This window comes from Saccopteryx bilineata, chromosome 3, assembly GCF_036850765.1.
Source record: "Saccopteryx bilineata isolate mSacBil1 chromosome 3, mSacBil1_pri_phased_curated, whole genome shotgun sequence".
Lineage (NCBI taxonomy): Eukaryota > Metazoa > Chordata > Mammalia > Chiroptera > Emballonuridae > Saccopteryx > Saccopteryx bilineata.
The window spans coordinates 133,400,326-133,421,882 of record NC_089492.1 but is presented as its reverse complement, the minus strand read 5'-3'; the positions used below and the strand labels follow the sequence as shown (position 1 = coordinate 133,421,882).

The window sequence follows — 21,557 nt, the reverse complement described above, 5'->3', positions numbered from 1 at the left end:
ATTGTGAGGCATTTTTGTCTTTTTGAATGAATTCTTCTCTTCACAGTAGAATCCTTTCATTGTTTTTTGAATGGTAATGAAAGTAGTCTTCCTTTTAAAATAAATATTTTTAAATATATGCAGCATTTTGGAAATAAAGAATAGGCTAGTGCTCTCTGCCACCATGACTAAATCAAGTTGTCTGTAAAAATCATAATTTAACAAATCTTTCTGAAACATTTATTTTACATTTTTCACTTGTGGTCAATAAGATATAATTTGATATAAAATTTATCTCATTTTTATATGCATCCCCAGAAAGTACAAAAATTTGGAATTCAATTCTTTGATTATTAACTTCTTTCTGAAATATTAATTAAATGCATTTTTACAAGTACATTTAAAAAATTATTTAGAGTTTATCTATTTTTAAAGTAAATTTTTAAAATTACATTTATTGAGGTGACATGGGTTAATAACATTATAACAGTTTTAAGTGAACAATTTGATAATAAATCATTGGTATATTGCACTGTGTGCTCATGACCTAAAGTCTACTCTGTATCCATCGCTCTATTTCATTCCCTTTACCCTCTCAACCTCCCCTTACTTTCCTTCTCCTCCAATAACCACTCTACTTCTGTCTGTGACTATGTTTGTTAGTTTGTTTTCTTTTGTTTGTTTGTGGCTTTCTATATTCTATCAAACATATTATTTTTTGAAGAAACTCCATACTGGTTCCTTAGTGACTGTAAAAATTTACATTTTTACCGGCAGTGGATGATGTTTTTTGTTTCTCTACATCCTCTTCAGCACTTGTTATTTCTTACCTTGCTGATAACAGCCATACTAACAGGTGGGAGGTGGTGACTCTGTGGTTTTGATTTGCATTTTTCTTGTAGCTAGTGAAGTTGAGCATCTTTACATCTACTGTTGGCCATTGCTATGTCTTTTCAGAAAAGTATTTTTGCAGATTTTCAACTCATTTTTAAATTTGGACCTTTTTGCTTCTTGTTCTATTGTTGAATCGTATTAGTTTTTGCATATTTGGATATTACCCCCTCATCAGAGATATTGTTTGCAGATATCTTCAATTTTTTGTTAGTTGCATTTTTGTTTTGTTGATGGTTGTTTTTGCTGTGCAAAAACTTTTCAGTTTGATTAGTTCATTTCCTTATAAACTTATTTTTGTATTATTTAAGTTAATTTTCGGTTTTACAAAGAGTATTAATTTTATACAGGACTTATGTGGCATATTCTTTCAGTTTTTCAATTTTCAAATATAGATTTATTTTGACCTCCTAAAAGAATAATAATTAGTCTGAATAAAAAATTTTAAGATTATCTCATTACCTTAGAATTATAAGATATTTCCACACAGCATTGAACATGAGGTTTCTGAAGCCAGTGTCTTAAGTCAGAAACAATGGATAAGACTGAGGGTATAATTTTTCTCAACTCTGAGCATGATTCTGTGATTCCTATATATTATAAACATAGGGTTCTAGATTGGAGGGGTTTTCTGTTTTGTTTTGTTTTCTCTGAAGGACTTCACTCTGAAATCTTACTGTCTGACATATCTTTTGGCCCCAGGTGGTCTCTGACTAAATGTCAGTTGAATGTGTCTATGAAAACCAAAAGGGTAGTGTATAAACTGCCTGCAGGCTGCCACAGCAAACATCAATGAAAAAACAAAAGTACAAGGGTCCTCGGGTTACGATGACACAGTTCCATTCCTACAACAGTGACACCATCTAAATTTTAGTGAAACTCAAAACACACCCTAGACTAATACAAACAGAAAACTTGCACTTTGAACAGTCCACACTGGCATAGATAAGCGTACTGGAGGATGCCAAGTCCCTCACTCATACACTGAGTTACTGCGTATTCTTCCACTTCAAGCAACCAAATTTGTTTGCCAACATAGTCTGTAAGTATGATGCTAACAATGTAAACAAAACACTCATGACTCCATTTTTTGAAGTTTTTATGAGAGTGTTATTTTGAAACATTGTATGTTGAGACCATCAAAACCCAAGGACTCCCTGTAAAAGTTCAAAATAGTATTTAATTCCCCTGTGAACAATTCAGTTGCTGGAATCACTTTCCTGCCTCCAATAAAACTCTTCTCTAATTAGACATACCAAGGGGACACCAGTGTTCCCAGTATATAAACTGTGAAGAGAAAACTGCTGTTCATAATGAGGGGACCTGGAGACACACTCAACTCATTTAAGGTACAGTGGGAGCCCAAGACCCTGCGCACCTGCTATAGACCCACTCATACAACATGAATGAACATCCATCACATTATTCCTTCACCAATTCCAACTCAAGCATATTCACAGATCTTTAACAGTGCGAGTCGATCTGACTGGAGAAACTGAACCAAAGGTATTTTTCTTAGATTATCTGAAAATCTGTATTGCTACTCTGTTTTTTTTTTTTTCACTGTGGGTTACACAGCAACATTCAAAGTGCTATTTGTCTTCTGAGAGTGATTTTGTGAAGAGAAGGATATAAAGACAGAGGGTGGTCTGAGGGGACAGGGAGAACAGGTAAAGCAGTGAGAAGAGTGACAGTAAACTCCTGAGAAAAAATAATGGATAAGTAGAGAAATACAGAGAAGATGGAGAAGAGGGAGAAATGAGGCTGGAAAGCTGATCAGAGGAGAAGATCACAGAGAGATCAGGAGTGGGGACACTGATGCAAAGCCCACAGGGCACTACTGAGGACCTTCTATTACTTCTTCTATTGAAGAGGAATTGAGAATCCAAGTCTGGGCTTGAGTTTCTAAGGCCAAGAAGTAGTACATTTTCCAGTCAAACCACCATCTACAGGCAATTTTAATAGTCAGTGCTCCTTTTATACATATTGATGCAAAGGAGGAGGTTAGGAAACAGACAAGAGCAAAGAAAATTTAGGAATCAGATAGTGGAAGACAGGGAGGGGAAATGAGAGACCCTGTGAGGCTTGTGGCTGAGGGAGGCAGTCAGGTTTCTCTGACAGGGAAGTGAGCAGAGGGAGAGGTTGATTTGTTTGTGTGACAAAGTAAATGACAAAAGAGTCAAAAGGGTTTGGAGGGGAAGCTGATATCTGAATCTGTGGGCACTCGTCCTGCTGCGGTATCCTTACCTACCACAGCTCCAATGCTGCTGCTTCTGCCCCTGCTCTTCAAGAAAATTCTCTGCCATGGGCCAAGCACAGCATGTATAAAGAAAGCAGGTGGAAAGTTCCCTGTGGCTGGGCAACGCAGGGTAGAAGAAACTACTAGAGAGGATCTGAAACAGGGCGTAATGCTTGATGGGGCGTCCTTGGAATTTTCATGCCAGGCTACTGCCAGGCATCATCCTTGACCCTGTCTAAGTTTGTATTTCTGATTTTAGGGCTAAGAAACAGAATGTAGAGAAAGGTGTCATGGGACTAAATGCTCACTTTGTAATTACAATATTCCAAATTTTCTTTTCCTACACAGGTCCCCCTTCTCCCCTCCTTTGAAACCATTTTAATTATCACTTCTCTGTTTTCAGCATTCCCAGTTTTAGCACTTCATCATCCAGCAACAGAAGAGCCCCCCTCTTTTCAAATGCTTCAGATTTTCTCCTTTGCCAACCAGAGCTGGCAGCACACAGAGGGCTCAGGCTGGCTGGGGGAGCTGCAGACTCATCACTGGGACAGTGCTTCGAGCATCATCCAATAGCTGTGGCCCTGGTCCCAGGGTAATTTCGGCAAGGAGGAGCTGAAGAACATCCAGGTGGTATTGCAGTTGTACATGCACAACTTCCCACAGGAAGTGCAGGCATTTTCTAGTCAATTTCAATTTGATTGTGAATTTGCTTTCCCAAGTTGATATTTGCCTGAAAGCTCCCACCAGAGATGATAATGTTTGAGCTCTGACCTTTTTTCAGTTTCCTGACCTTGTGTCCTGTCTCCCTGGCTCACTCTTTTTTATTTATTTGTTTATTTAGCTTCATCTTTTACCACTATTCACAATATACCCTCACCCCAAATACAAAGAAGGACCTACATGTACATATCCCTGCACACTCTGGAATATACCCTCATGTTCTGGCTTCTTAGATATTTGTTGCCTTTTGATTTCTTTCCCTCATCCTTGGCCTTAGACTCAGCCTTTCACAACCAAGATCTGCTCTTCCTTCTCCATGGCCTGAGTGTTTACATGACCCAACAAGGACCTAACAACTCCCAAGTAAGGTCTTCTTGCTGGTCTGCTATCTTTCTAACAGTTTTCCATCGGACCTCTTCAGATTAATTATTTTAACGTTCTTTATTATTTTAATATATTCTTCCCACAGATTCTCTTCACCTTTTTCACCAAACTTTAGTCTTCCATGTCATGCAACAGGAAATGTTTCTTCTCTTGAATTTTTTAATTTTCTAAATAGTTGACTTTACTCCCAGAATATGATTCATATTAATTATCCCTTCTTGTCCACCTTCAGATCCCTTTGAGATCCAGGTATCCAGTGGCTGTGGAATGCTTTTTGGAAAAGCACAGAGAGTTATTTAAATGCAGCATATCTAGGATCAGATTTCCTTAGTTTCCAAGGAAATTCCTGGAAGCTGTCTCCAGGACAGGGAGTCAAGCTCAGAATGTCTGTAAGATGCTTAATCACTACCCTGTTATTAAAGATGTTGTAGGAGATGACGTCAGAGTAATGGTGGGGTAGGAAGCGATACTGATAAATCTCCCCCAAAACTCAACAAGATCTTCAACCAGAAACAGAAAAACCTATCCTTGGAGCCTCCAGATGTTTCGCAATACACCCAAAGGTATGGTCAAGCGAAAAATTGGCTAAATATATAACCAAACCCTGAAGGAATTAGGGAGTAAGAAATGCTCCGCCTTCCTCACTAACCTAAACAGGGCGGCTTTCTCTGGGATCTGTGAATATAGAAACTAAGGCGGGCAAAGGGGGTGAATAGATCCAGGCCGCGGCACAAACGGCCGAACCAGGTTGTGGCACGTAGATCCAGTCGAGGAAAAACTGTTCCTGTGGCAACCCGGGCAATACAAGCTAACACACCAAACCCAGACAAATAAAGACAAGCGGGGCAGCCATTTTACCCGATCTCCTGGTCGGCACGCGCAGATAGTGGGCAAGAGATTGCTTCCAAAGCCTCGGAAGTGGGTGCCCGTGTTACCTCACAGAGAGGCAGAGTCAAAGGCCTTTGTGTGGGCTGAAAGCAGAATCTCTGGGCAGCCCCAGCACCTTGGGAAAGCCGCGAACAGGAAGGAGAGAGAACTAATTCCAATGGTGGAACTTTTCCGTGCTGGTGGGGGTTTCAATCAGAGGGAAACGCGGCCGGTCTGATATCCTGGTCTACGCACGCAGATAGCGAGAGATTCCTCCGAGTGCCTCGGCAGTGCGCAGCCATGTTGTCGCACAGAGGGGCACAGTCAGGGGCCTTTGTGTGGGCCAAAGCGGAATCTCGGGCCGCCCCAGCGCCTTGCAAAAGCCGCGCACGGGGACGGAGCGAGAGCCAATTCCAACATTGCGGCTGGGGGTTTCACTCAGAGCATGAGACTGCTGGCCGGATATCCTGGTCTGCGCGCACAGATAGTGAGCGAGAGTTTCCTACAAGTGCCCCAGGATTGGGCGCCCACCTGTGTTACCGGACAGAGTGGCAGAGCCAGAGGTCTTTGAGTGGGCGGAAAGCCCGCCTGATTATGCTATCAGCTCTGACTGACTGAGCCTTACCCAGAGCCCTGTGCTGAGTGGAAATAAAGTGGGGAGTTCCCAGCTCTTTGAGCCTCTTACTATCTAGGCAGAGGCAGCAGCAACCCCATAGCTGGATTATCAGGCTAATAATTGAGGAAGGAAAGACTAGGAGAAAGGCTCCAGGAACACGGACTCTCTCACTGTTGGAGCCTATAAATGCTAATGAGCCTCGACTGCCAACGAGACTAAAGCACAATACATGACATCGCCATAGAGACTTATCAACTGCAAACCTCTACCTGAGCGTGCCAAAGGGGCAGAACCTGGGGTACAGAGTCACTGACCAGGAAGAGGGAGAGAAAAGAAAAAGCAAGAAGATAACCTCTTAAAATCAAGAATAATCAGCAGACTTTATAACCTATCCCATTTTATTATATTTGTTCATTTGTTTCTCTTATCTTCATTCTTGATATTTTTTTTCCTCTTCCAATTTGGCCAATTAACTCTCTGACAGTCTTACTCTCTCTTCTCCTTGAACTACACTACCCATAAGTGTTACATCTCCCATGATCTTTTCTTTCCTCTTCCTTTCTCTCTATGAGGGTTGCACTCCAAAACCCTTAACTCTCTCTCTCTTCTCTTTTTTTTCTTTTCTTCTTTTAGTGGTTCCCTCTTTTTTTCTCTCTCTCTCTTTCTTTTCTCCCTCTATATTAGTTTCTTCCTTTCTCCTTTACATCTCCTCTCATTCAAACCTCAATAACAAACAAATTATCTTATCTGGGACTCAAACTTGTTTGTGGCATTTTGGGGGGTTTTTACTTCACCTTTTTAACTCACTAGCAGTGCTCCCATCCCTGGCTCTCCATTTTATCTAGTTCTTGTTCCACTAAATACAATAGTAATTTTTTAATTTGTCCCCCCATTTTTCTGTTTCCTTCTTATTCCTCTCATCATAACTTTTAGTCAACTGACACCTAAAAGCAAATCATTTTATTCTTGACCCAAAATTATTTCTTATTAGCTTTTTGTGGATCCATACCCCCTTTTTATTTCTTTCTTTCTTTCTTCTTTTTTTTTTTTTTTTTTTTTTTTTTGCCCCTTTATTACTTTTCCCCAATTCAGGCCCTCCATTACAGGCATTGTTTGTTATAATTCACAGTTCACCACAAGATTTTCTCAAGAAAGAGGGGAGAGGAGAGGAGAGGAAAAACGGAGGGGAGGAGTAATTTCCTTTTTTGAAAATTTTTATTTCATTTTACTTTTCTTTATTTCATTATTAATTGTTTTTAAAAACAACTCTTTTCGATTTTTTATTTTTTTAACTTTTTATTCTTTATTAAATCTCATTAATACTATCAACAAAACCATACTCAGATGCCACTAAGGAAGAGAAAATCGAATATCATGGATACAAAAGAAAGAGATGTAACACAGCTAGATGAGGAAAAATCTATGGAGAAAAAATTTTATATATTGAAAACCTTGGAGCTAAATGACAGAGAATTCAAGATAGAAATCCTAAAAATCCTCCGAGATATACAAGAAAACACAGAAAGGCAATTTAGGGAGCTCAGAAAACAACTCAATGAACACAAAGAATATATGTCCAAGGAAATTGAAACTATAAAAACAAATCAAACAGAGATGAAAAACTCAATTCACGAGCTGAAAAACGAAGTAACAAGCTTAGCTAATAGAACAGGTCAGATAGAAGAGAGGATTAGTGAAATAGAAAACAAGCAACTTGAGGCACAACAGAGAGAAGAAGAAAGAGACTCAAAAATTTAAAAAAATGAGATAGCCCTACAAGAATTATCTGACTCCATCAAAAAGAATAACATAAGAATAATAGGTATATCAGAGGGAGAAGAGAGACAAAATGGAATGGAGAACATACTCAAACAAATAATAGATGAGAACTTCCCAAGCCTGTGGAAAGAACTAAAGCCTCAAGTTCAAGAAGCAAATAGAACTCTGAGTTTTCTTAACCCCAACAAACCTACTCCAAGGCATATCATAATGAAATTGGCACAAACCAACAGCAAAGAAAAAATTCTCAAGGCAGCCAGGGGAAAGAAGAATACAACATATAAAGGAAGGCCCATTAGATTATCATCAGCTTTCTCAGCAAAAACTCTACAAGCTAGAAGAGAGCGGACCCCAATATTTAAAGTCCTGAAAGAGAGGAACTTTCAGCCACAAATACTATACCCATCAAAGCTATCCTTCAAATATGAAGGAGAAATAAAAACATTCACAGATACAGAAAAGATGAGGGAATTTATTATCAAAAAACCCGCACTCCAGGAATTACTAAAGGTCATTCTCCAATCAGATACAAAGAACATAAGAAAAACAGAGCCACAAGTAAAAGCTCCAAGAAGAACACAATAAAACCAAATTTAAACTGTGACAACAACAAAAAGAAGGGGGGGGGAGATGGAGATTAACAGTAGCAAAGGATGATGGAGTGCAAAAGTACTCACAAAATAGTTCACTACAATGAACAGGGTAGAACCCTTTTCATTACATAAAGGTAACCACTATTGAAAAAACCACCACAGAAGCACACGAAATAAAATAGATAGCAACAGAGGAAAGATGTATGGAATACAACCAAATAAAAACAAAAGTTAGAAAAACGAAAGAGAAGGATCAAACAAGACACAAAACTAACAGAAAGCAAGATATAAAATGGCAATAGGGAACTCACAAGTCTCAATACTTACACTAAATGTAAACGGGTTAAACTCACCAATAAAAAGGCAAAGAGTAGCAGAATGGATTAAAAAAGAAAATCCAACTGTATGCTGCCTACAGGAAACTCATCTAAGTAACAAGGATAAAAAAAATTCAAAGTGAAAGGCTGGAATACAATACTCCAAGCAAATAACATCCAAAAAAAAGCAAGCGTAGCAATACTCATATCTGATAATGCTGACTACAAGACAGCAAACGTACTCAGAGACAAAAATGGCCATTTCATAATGATTAAGGGGACACTGAATCAAGAAGACATAACAATTCTTAATATATATGCACCAAACCAAGGAGCACCAAAATATATAAGACAGCTACTTATTGACCTTAAAAAAAAAACTGACAAAAATACAACCATACTTGGAGACCTCAATACACCGCTGACGGCTCTAGATCCGTCATCCAAACAGAGAATCAACAAAGACATATTGGCCTTAAACAAAACACTAGAGCACCTGGATATGATAGACATCTACAGGACATTTCATCCAATAGTGAGACAGAGTACACATTTTTCTCCAGTGTACATGGATAATTCTCAAGAATTGACCATATGTTGGGCCACAAAAACAACATTAGCAAATTCAGAAAAATCGAAGTTGTACCAAGCATATTTTCTGATCATAAAGCCTTGAAACTAGAATTCAACTGCAAAAAGGAGGAAAAAAATCCCAGAAAAATGTGGAAACTAAACAACATACTTTTAAAAAATGAATGGGTCAAAGAAGAAATAAGTGCAGAGATCAAAAGATATATACAGACTAATGAAAATGACAATACCACATATCAGAATCTATGGGATGCAGCAAAAGCAGTGATAAGAGGGAAGTTCATATCACTTCAGGCATATATGAACAAACAAGAGAGAACCCAAGTGTACCACTTAACTTCACACCTTAAGGAACTAGAAAAAGAAGAACAAAGACAACCCAAAACCAGCCGAAGAAAGGAGATAATAAAAATCAGAGCAGAAATAAATGAATTAGAGAACAGAAAAACTATAGAAAAAATTAATAGAAAAAGGAGCTGGTTCTTTGAAAAGATCAACAAAATTGACAAACCCTTGGCATGACTTACCAAGGAAAAAAGAGAAAGAACTCATATAAACAAAATCCAAAATGAAAGAGGAGCAATCACCACGGACACCGTAGATATACAAAAAATTATTGTAGAATACTATGAAAAACTTTATGCTACTAAATTCAACAACCTAGAAGAAATGGATAAATTTCTAGAACAATACAACCTTCCTAGACTGAGTCAAGAAGAAGCAGAAAGCCTAAACAGACCTATTAGTAGAGAATAAATAGAAAAAAACATTAAAACGTCCCCAAAAATAAAAGTCCAGGCCCTGACGACTATACCAGCAAATTTTATCAAACATTCAAAGAAGACTTGGTTCCTATTCTACTCAAAGTCTTCCAAAAATTTGAAGAAGAAGCAATACTTCCAAATACATTTTATGAGGCCAACATAACCCTCATACCAAAACCAGGCAAGGACAGCACAAAAAAAGAAAACTACAGACCAATATCTCTAATGAATACAGATGCTAAAATACTAAACAAAATACTGGCAAACCGAATACAACAACATATTAAAAAAATAATACATCATGATCAAGTAGGATTCATCCCAGAATCTCAAGGATGGTTCAACATATGTAAAACGGTTAACGTAATACACCATATCAACAAAACAAAGAAAAAAACCACATGATCATATCAATAGATGCAGAAAAGGCTTTCGATAAAATACAACACAATTTTATGTTTAAGACTCTCAACAAAATGGGTATAGAAGGAAATATCTCAACATGATAAAGGCCATATATGATAAACCATCAGCTAACATCATATTAAATGGCACTAAACTGAAGGCTTTCCCCCTTAAATCAGGAACAAGACAGGGTTGTCCACTCTCTCCACTCTTATTTAATGTGGTACTAGAGGTTCTAACCAGAGCAATCACACAAGACAAAGAAATAAAAGACATCCATATCAGAAAAGAAGAAGTAAAGGTATCACTTTTTGCTGATGATATGATCCTATACATCGAAACCCCCAAAGAATCCACAAAAAGACTACTAGAAACAATAAGCCAATACAGTAAGGTCGCAGGATACAAAATTAACATACAGAAGTCAATAGCCTTTCTATATGCCAACAATGAAACACTTGAGAACAAACTCAAAAGAATAATCCCCTTCACAATTGCAACAAAAAAAATAAAATACTTAGGAATAACCATAACAAAGAATGTAAAGGACTTATATAATGAAAACTATAAACCATTGTTAAGGGAAATCAAAAAAGATATAATAAGATGGAAGAATATACCTTGTTCTTGGTTAGGAAGAATAAATATAATCAAAATGGCTATATTACCCAAAGCAATATACAAATTTAATGCAATTCCCATCAAACTTCCAATGACTTTTTTTAAAGAAATAGAGCAAAAAGTCATCAGATTTATATGGAACTATAAAAAACCTCCAATAGTCAAAGCAATCCTAAAGAAAAAGAATGAAGCTGGGGGCATTACATTACCTGACTTCAAACTCTATTATAGGGCCACGACAATCAAAACAGCATGGTATTGGCAGAAAAATAGACACTCAGACCAATGGAACAGAATAGAAAGTCCAGAAATAAAACCACATATATATAGTCAAATAATTTTTGATAATGGGGCCAAGAACACACAATGGAGAAAAGAAAGCCTCTTCAATAAATGGTGCTGGGAAAACTGGAAAGCCACATGCAAAAGAATGAAACTGGACTACAGTTTGTCCCCCTGTACAAAAATTAACTCAAAATGGATCAAAGATCTAAACATAAGACCTGAAACAATTAAGTACATAGAAGAAGACATGGGTACTCAACTCCTGGACCTGAGTTTTAAAGAGCATTTTATGAATTTGACACCAAAGGCAAGAGAAGTGAAGGCAAAAATTAATGAATGGGACTACATCAGACTAAGAAGTTTTTGCTCAGCAAGAGAAACTGACAACAAAATAAACAGACAGCCGACTAAATGGGAAATGATATTTTCAAACAACTGCTCAGATAAGAGCCTAATATCTAAAATATACAAAGAACTCATAAAACTCAACAACAAACAAACAAACAATCCAATAAAAAATGGGAAGAGGACAGGAAGAAATACAAATGGCCTACCGATATATGAAAAGATGCTCATTTTCTTTAGTTACTAGAGAAATGTAAATCAAAACTGCAATGAGATACCTCCTCACAGCTGTTACATTAGCTATTATTAACAAGACAGGTAATAGCAAATGTTGGAGAGGCTGTGGAGAAAAAGGAACCCTCATACACTGTTGGTGAGAATGTAACGTAGTATAACCATTATGGAAGAAAGTATGGTGGTTCCTCAAAAAACTGAAAATAGAACTACCTTATGACCCAGCAATACCTTTACTGGGTATATACCCCCAAAACTCAGAAACATTGCTATGTAAAGACACATGCAGCCCCATGTTCACTGCAGCATTGTTCACAGTGGCCAAGACATGGAAACAACCAAAAAGCCCATCAATAGATGACTGGATAAAGAAGATGTGACATATATACACTATGAAATACTACTCAGCCAAAAGAAATGATGACATCGGATCATTTACAGCAAAATGGTGGGATCTTGATAACATTATACGAAGTGAAATAAGTAAATCAGAAAAAACCAGGAACTGTATTATTCCATACGTATGTGGAATATAAAAGCGAGGCTAAGAGACATTGATAAGAGTGTGGTGGTTACGGGGGGAGGGGGAAAAGGGAAAGAGGGAGGGGGAGGGGCACAAAGAAAACTAGATAGAAGGTGACGGCGGACAATCTGACTTTGGGTGATGGGTATACAACATAATTAAACAACAAGATAACCTGGACTTGTTATCTTTGAATATATGTATCCTGATTTATTGATGTCGCCCCATTAAAAAAAATAAAATTATAAAAAAGAAAAAGAAAAAAAAAAGATGTTGTGCAGGGCCTTCTCAGTGACACCTGCCCTCAGTTTCTGTCAGGCCTCCTGCAAGGAGGAAAGTCAGACCTGGAACAGCAAGGTGAATCCAATCTTTTGTCCCCTCATAGCTTCAGTGCTTAACCCTTATATTTCAGTGTATTACTCTTATCCTCCCTTTGAAGCATAGAATAAGAAGCTAGAAGTTGAGTGTGAATTTTGGACTGTTTCCACAACAAGAGAAAAAGTGAATACTAAAACAGCTAATGTACCCAAGCCATGAAACTGGAATTGGGATGCTCTCCTAAACTCTATTTCTTGTCATCTTTTTCCAGTGAAGCTACAACTTGGGTGACCAAAGTCTCTAGTCCTGGTCTGGCCATCTGCTGCTGATGTGCCATGTCTCTGGCTTTCATCTGAAACCTGTGTGGGTGATGTGGATGCGGGGTCAACAGGAGCAGCGGGGCACTCAATGAGGTGAAGTCCTGCCCAATGCTGACGGGATGTGGTATCTTCGAGTAACCCTGGATGTGGCAACTGGACAAGCTTCTGGCCTGTGCTGCCGAGTGAAACACAGCAGCCTGGGAGGCCGTGATATAATCATTCACTGGAGTGAGATAGGACAAGGACTCCACTGGGAAATAATTGTCTTCCCATAGTTCTGGGCTAATGATTGAGCAACTGGAGAATGAATAGGACTGCTATTCACAGGAGGAAAAAAGCGGGAGAATACACATCATAAGGAAGCATTAAGATTCATAGCAATTTAATTTCAGGAAAGAGAGGGAGAGGATTAGAGGCGCTAAAGAAACATTAAAGAATGAGCTAATAATTTGGTAAAAAAAAAAAGAGAAGAGGATGAGATCAGACACATACATTCAGGAAGAATTGAAATAAGGGCTCTAGAAAATATGGAAGGAAACCCTTGGAAGGTCCCAGGTCCCAACCCTGTGAAATGAGAAGCATTAACTGAGGTAGGATAGAGTGTATTTCATAGAATGACATTATTTTGTCCCCAGTCAGATGGATACCCCATCTCCCTAATATTGATATGTTTGGCTGTAGCAGTTACACAGGTTACAGTGGTTGTGGTGGGTTCATGAATTAAATAGCACAGGTGAGACTTTTCTTGTTTTATTTCTTTAACTGCTTATTCACTTATTATTTCCCCTACTGTTCTTTTTTTCTCTGATTTTTCCATTTTTTAGATCAAAATCCTCTTCTTCTCCCACAGCTCAAATCAGAATGTCAGCTCTCCCCATGCACCCAGCCCTGCCGCTCCCATGGAGGGCAACACCCAGGAACCCAGAGGTTCAGGAAACCACCTCTGCCTGGCACAGAGATCTTGGATCAAAAAATAAATTGTTGAAGAAATGGAAAATGAGCTTAAACCAACTGTAATGTTATTAGTTTTATCTTATACATAAAATTCTGGTCTGCTTCTCTAGAACCTAGTTCATACTAATAAATAAAGCATGCCTTTTCTAAAATTGTTTTTTTCTGACAGAGATTCTGACTTATTTGGGAACTTGACCTCTCTTCCCCATCATGTGGCAAATTCTTTTCTGCTTTTGCCACCTGTTTATGGCTCCCTCAATGTCTAATTTAGATGTCTGTTTCTGAATGTTCCTTGAAAGATTCCATGGATGGCTCAATTAGAACCTCAAAGCAAGTACCAGATGATCTTACTTACATCTGGAATCTAGTCAATAAAATAAACAAACAAAATAGCAACAGACTTATGGATACAGAGAACAGACTAATAGTTGTCTAGTTGTCAGAGGAAAGGGTTTTGGGGGTCTAGGTAAAAAGGATAAGAAATAATCAGAGAAAACCACATAGATACAGAAAACAGTATGGTGATTACCAGAGGATAGAGGGAGAAGGAGGGTTAAAGGAAGTAGAAAAGGGTAATGGGGTGAATGTAGGTTGACAAAGTAGGGATGCACAGTCCTGCTGAATTTTATAAGAAGTTTATTTATGCATTTGTGGACAGATGTGCTGAGAACCTCATGCAGTGGTTCTCAAACTTTTTGAAGTTGGGGAACATTTAAAATACTACAAATAATTGTAGGCAAACTATATACAAATTTCTGAGAAATATGTTATAATAATTAAGTCAAATATTTAAAAATATATATATAAAGTCCAAGTATGCTTTTATGGTAATTAAACAAAATAAGTAATACAAAATTAAATATATTCTGACATTAAAAAACATTTTTATGTTAATTTTTTGAGTTATGCTTTTTAGTATTTGTAAAGAAGAGGGGTTAAAAAATAAAAAAATAAAATAAACGTTATCTTTTTATATATATAGATACATTCTTAGTAAGATTTAGTAAATTTGTCAGGTCCTGGTGTAAATGTGTTGAGTTTTTTCATTCTTATGTTTACGAGAAACATAAGCCTGATGTGTCCCAGAGATTTCTTCAATGTTTGGGCATATATTTGAAAGGCAAACTGTCATTAACTCATCAATACATTGAAGAATTCCTCTCTTTTTACTCTTAATTGTATTGAGTGCAGAAAACACCCACCATACATATCGTCTGAACTTTACACCAAACAAAGGATAGAAGAAACTTGACTCCAGTCTTTCCAGGAAATATGGGGGTTGTGTAAAAAATCCAACTCCACAGTTTAACAACTTTTTGCAACCTAATCGGGCAAGTAAGGTGGGAGGTTGGGCAGACTCTTAGCTTACAGCCAATTCCCCACACTTCTGTCCCCCAAAAATCTAAACTCCAAAAACCCTGTTGGTTTTTTGGTCCCCAACAGGCACATATTTCTCTGGAATACCATAAGGTGCACCTGGAAATCTTCTAGGGTACACTAGTGCACACTGGCACACACTTTGAGAACCACTGCCTTAGTGGCATCAATAGCGAGAGGATGAAAAACCTCATCCTAAATAGAGTGGAGTTTGGGTGTATTTCTCGCTGCAGGGGGAAATCTTCTGTTCTCTGTGGCATTTTGTACAATGAGGGAGGTAAGTGGTGCTGACTAAGTAAAGAATGTTCAAGTAAATAATGGGGAATGATGAACACTCAGGATGTCTCAGATTCGGGAGGAGGTAAAATATGAGTAAGTATTGCTTAGAGGAGTCCCCAAACTTTTTACACAGGGGGCCAGTTCACTGTCCCTCAGACTGCTGGAGGGCCACCACATACATTGCCCCTCTCATTGACCACCAATGAAAGAGGTGTCCCTTCCGGAAGTGCAGTGGGGGCCCGGATAAATGACCTTAGGGGGCTGCATGCGGCCCACAGGTTATAGTTTGGGGACGCCTGGAAGGTCATGGGAACTGCCTTGGCTCTGTGTCACCTAAAGTTCAGCCTGGCTAGTTGAGCTATTGGTAAACAACTCTGGACCCAAACCTAACAGGGATAAATGATGATAAAAGATTTCCCTTGCAGTGGTGAACACACAATACAATATTCAGATGTTGCATTATAGAATTGTACACTTAAAACCTATTTAATTCTTTTTTTAATTTTTATTTTTTTATTTTTCTGAAGTTGGAAACGGGGAGGCAGTCAGACAGACTCCCACATGCACCCGATGGGGATCCACCCGGCATGCCCACCAGGGGGCGATGTTCTGCCCATCTGGGGTGTCGCTCTGTTGTGACTAGAGCCATTCTAGCACCTGAGGCAAAGGGCATGGAGCCATCCTCAGTACTCGGGCAAACTTTGCTCCAATGGAGCCTTGCTAGGGGAGGGGAATAGAGAGACAGAGAGGAAGGAGAGGGGGAGGGGTGTAGAAGCAGATGGGTGCTTCTCTTGTGTGCCCTGGCTGGGAATTGAACCCAGGACTCATGCATGCCAGGCCAATGCTCTATCACTGAGCCAACAGGCCAAGGCCCCTACTTAATTCTTTAACTAATGTAATCCCAGTATATTTAATAAAAAATTAATAACGAAGATACCATGATGCCAGGAGTGGGAATACATTCCAACTGCTACCTTCCAGGACCAAATGGGAGTTACAACTAAATGTAAGAACATTCCTCTTAAAAAATAAACTTTGGACTAAACAAAGAGGAGTCTATAACCAAGGATCACAAAAGAAGCCACACGAAGACTGGTAGGAATGGTAGAGATACGGAAAGGGCTACCTGCTTCTAGAAGTGAGCAGCAGTCGAGGGTTCAAAGGTACTGTCACGGTTGGGAGGTTTGCCCTGAGAGGGGAAGGTCCTAAGCTCCAGGTCCGGAGCCCCATAGCTTAGAATAGGTGACAACACAGCATGTGGCAGTGAAAAAACAAAGGATCCTGTCTGCAAAAAAGAGACAGAGCTCTCAGATACACAGACTCTATCTTAAAGGGCCAGTGCAGAAAACCTCATTTACAGCCACATGCCTGGGGCTCCAGAAGAGGAAGAACTGAGAGAACTGGAGTTGTGTGAGGAGAATATGAAGTTGGGGACCCAGGGAGAGACTCTGGAAGATGGCCAACACCCTTATACTGAATCATTCTCCAGTGCTATTGTCATCATTTTTGGGAAGGAACAGTCTCCTCCTTGTGACATCAGCCTGGGGGAAAGCAACTGTTCCACCCTTGGAAATCTTCCCTGCCCGCAATAAGAAGACTGTGCCATTCTGAGAAGTAAGCCAGGAAGCAGGGGCTCCTCAGGGACTCAGTTCTCTGGCATTCAGGCCAGAGCTTTCCCCATGTTCTCACAAGAATGTGATTGGTGCTTCTGCCTCACAAGAGAATAAAGTAGAAACTTTCCAAACTGCAGGCAGACCATATCTCTGGGTCTCAGAGACCACACCCATCACACTCCTTCTGTGCACAACCTACAAAGGTCTGTGAAATAAGTCAGGACAGACTGACACCAGGGGCTGTAGAATAGGAGCTACACCCACCACCCTTTCTAATCCCTGAATTGTCAAAGGTTCTGGGTTTTACCAGAGGTTTTATTTCAGTGACTGAGTCCAACAAGTGACTGAGTCATGGCAGTCACAGGCAATGTCCTTCATTGGTTTGCACCAGGTTTCCTCCAGTGAGGCCCAGGGCAGGCACATCCTGATGCCAGCTACAGAAAGCATTAGTTCAGAATCTAATGAACCTAGCTGGTGGTGTGTCTTAAGGGAGGGCATGTTGGACACAAGGCCTCGCCAAAGCAAGCTCCATTTTATGTTCAAACTGCACACACATTGAACAGGACAGTGCTTCAGAGTCAGTCAGTCTGGGCCCCAGATATCTTGCCACACTAGGCCACATTCCACAGGGGAAGGGAGAGAAGCTTGGAGCACAAATATTCAAGATGTGGTTTCTTGGGAACCCATTGTTGAATGAAGTGAGGGGCTTAGCTTCTATCTAGAAGGGCACAGTCAGCCCCAGTGGAGGACTCTTGGTCTTTCTCACTGAGACTAGGACTCCCCAGCTGCAAGAACTTCTGTAGAGGAGAATGTTGGCTCCACCCAATCTTAAGCTGCTGCTAACCTCACTGGGGAGAAATGAAATTGGAGCATTCACCAGTGTCTAATGGATTAAACTATGGCAGAAAAGAGCCACTTTCCCTAACTGAACTCCTGACCAAGAAGCCCCTGAAATAGGGGGATCCTGTAATGTTGTCATCTTGACCACAGCTGCCCTAACCTACTATGCTTACAACCTGTGAAGGGGTTCATAGTGTGATGTCAGTATGAACCCACACTACAGGCTTTCAACAGAGACTCTGGGGGAAGACTAGGCAGCTATAAGAGGTTGTAGAATGGCTGAAAAGTGGAGGAAACGGAGTTTGGGCTTTTGTAAGATGCTGCTGTCAGCTCTAAGCATAAGGAAGCTGATCCATATACACAAATTGACACCACCCACAATACAAAGGCACAGAAAATGCAGCCACAAACGGTGAACAGAGTGCCAGATCCATACAGGTGGCCTAGAGTGGGTTGCAAAAAATGGCTAATGCCAACCCATACCTCTGCAAGAGGACCAGAACCAACACAAACAATGATGGGTAACCAACCACACAAATGCTAGACTCAGCTACCTACCGAAGCAGCACACTCAATGGAGGAGTACAGAAGGCATAAGACATAGCAAGAAATAAATATACTCAACAGGGCAGACACTGCATAACATCTAAAACATGTGATCAAGGCTGACACTTAGAGCCAGGCAACCTGAAGGAATTACCCTACACATGAAAGGGCCAATTGCATTCAAGACTCACATACAACAGGAAAATAAATATAACTGTCAAGAAACATTACTAGAGCACTTAAGTAACTCAGGCATCTTGGAGGTCAGTACCACAGAGCCCATCTTCCTCATAAAGACACCACAACAAATATGAAAGTCAAACAGCAATACCTACTACACAGAAAAAAATAGGCAGATAATGAAATATGACCTAAATAAATTAACAGAAGAATTCCCCAGAAAACAATCTAAATGAAATGGAAGTAAAGAAACTACCAGACACAGAGTTTAAAATAATGGTTATTAGGATGCTCAGGGATTTAAAATAAGAATGTATGATCACAATGAGAACTTAAATAAAGAGATAGTAATCATTACAAAGGACATTGAGCTGGGGGCATTACAATACCTGACTTCAAACTATATTATAGGGCCACGACAATCAAAACAGCATGGTATTGGCAGAAAAATAGACACTCAGACCAATGGAACACAATAGAAAGCCCAGAAATAAAACCACATATATATAGTCAAATAATTTTTGATAAAGGGGCCAACAACACACAATGGAGAAAAGAAACCCTCTTCAATAAATGGTGCTGGGAAAACTAGAAAGCCACATGCAAAAGAATGAAACTGGACTACAGTTTGTCCCCCTGTACTAAAATTAACTCAAAATGGATCAAAGATCTAAACATAAGACCTGAAACAATAAAGTACATAGAAGAAGAGGAAATGGCGCCGTGAGCAGCGCGTCCGACAGATCTTCCCAAAATCACAACAAATTTATCAACTAGAAACAGAAAAATTTATCCTCGGAGCATTCCAGAGTTCCACACAAACTGAAAGGAAAAGGACTGTTATCACTTGAATCTGAGAGACGAGGGTGTGGAGGAAGATAACTACCGCAGGAACGTTCATTCAAGCCGTGGAGGGAGTGCGCCTGTGTGCTATCAAAAAGACCACCCTCAGATGCCAATAAGAAAGAGGAAATCGAATATTATGGATACAAAAGAAAGAGAGGTAACACAAATAGATGTGGAAAAATCTATGGAGAAAAGACTTAACATATTGGAAGCCATGGAGCTAAATGACAGAGAATTTAAAATAGAAATCTTAAAAATACTCAGAGATATACAAGAAAACACAGAAAGGCAATTTAGGGAGATCAGAAAACAACTCAATGAACACAAAGAATATATTACCAAGGAAATTGAAACTATAAAAACAAATCAAACAGAAATGAAAAACTCAATTCATGAGCTGAAAAACGAGGTAACAAGCTTAGCTAACAGAACAGCCCAGATTGAAGATAGGATTAGTGAAATAGAAGACAAACAACTTGAGGCACAACAGAGAGAAGAAGAAAGAGACTCAAAAATAATAAAAAATGAGAAAGCCCTACAGGAATTGTCTGACTCCATCAGAAAGAATAACATAAGAATAATAGGTATATCAGAGGGAGAAGAGAAAGAAAATGGAATGGAGAATATACTCAAACAAATAATAGACGAGAACTTCCCAATCCTGTGGAAGGAACTAAAGCCTCAAATTCAAGAAGCAAACAGAACACCAAGTTTTCTTAACCCCAACAAACCCACTCCAAGGCACATCATAATAAAGATGAAACAAACCAATGACAAAGAAAAAATACTCAAGGCAGCCAGGGAAAAGAAGAGTACAACATATAAAGGAAGGCCTATTAGATTATCATCAGATTTCTCAGCAGAAACTCTACAAGCTAGAAGAGAGTGGACCCCAATATTTAAAGCCCTGAAAGAGAGGAACTTTCAGCCAAGAATACTATACCCATCAAAGCTATCCTTCAAGTATGAAGGAGATATAAAAACATTCACAAATACAGAAAAGATGAGAGAATTTATCAGCAGAAAGCCCCCACTCCAGGAAATACTAAAGGGGGTTTTCCAACCAGATTCAAAGAACAAAAGAAAACAACACCACAAGTAACAGCTCCACCAAGAACACAATAAAACCAAATTTAAAATGTGACAACAGAGGAAAAAAAGGGGGAGAGGATGGAGATTAACAGTAGCAAAGGACGATGAAGTGCAGAAATACTCATAAGATAGGGTACTACAATGAATATGGTAGGTACCCTTTTCATTACTTAATGGTAACCACCCTTGAAAAAACCACCACAAAAACACTTGACTTAAAAAAGGTAGCAACAGAGGAAAGAAGTATGGAACACAAACAAACAAAAACAAATGATAGAAAAACAAAAGAGAAGAATCAAACTAGATACAAAACTAACAGAAAGCAATTTATAAAATGGCAGTAGGGAACCCACAAGTGTCAATAATTACACTAAATGTAAATGGATTAAACTTACCAATAAAAAGACACAGAGTAGCAGAATGGATTAAAAAAGAAAATCCAACTATATGCTGCCTACAAGAAACACATCTAAGCAACAAGGATAAAAACAAATTCAAAGTGAAAGGCTGGAAAACAATACTCCAAGCAAACAACACCCCCCAAAAAAGCAGGTGTAGCAATACTCATATCTAATAATTCTGACTACAAGACAGAAAAAGTACTCAGAGACAGAAATGGTCATTTCATAATGATTAAGGGGAAGTTGAATCAAGAAGACATAACAATCCTTAATATATATGCACCAAACCAAGGAGCACCAAAATATATAAGACAGCTACTTATTGACCTTAAAACAAAAACTGCCTGACCTGTGGTGGTGCAGTGGATAACGCATCGACCTGGAAATGCTGAGGTCGCCGGTTCAAAACCCTGGGCTTGCCTGGTCAAGGCACATATGGGAGTTGATGCTTCCAGCTCCTCCCGCCTTCTCTCTCTCCTCTTTAAAAATGAATAAAGAAAAAAAGGAAAAAAAAGAATAAAAACAATCAAACAAACAAAAAAACAACAACAAAAACTAACAAAAATACAATCATACTTGGAGACCTCAATACACCGCTGACGGCTCTAGATCGGTCATCCAAACAGAGAATCAATAAA

The 21,557-nt window shown here is 39.0% G+C and overlaps 1 pseudogene; it reads left to right on the top strand.

Annotated features, from left to right (window-relative positions):
• Nucleotides 1-3,131: 3,131 nt before the first annotated feature.
• On the top strand, nucleotides 3,132-13,890 carry LOC136330544 (T-cell surface glycoprotein CD1e, membrane-associated-like; annotated as a pseudogene).
• The last annotated feature ends 7,667 nt before the right edge of the window (nucleotides 13,891-21,557 follow it).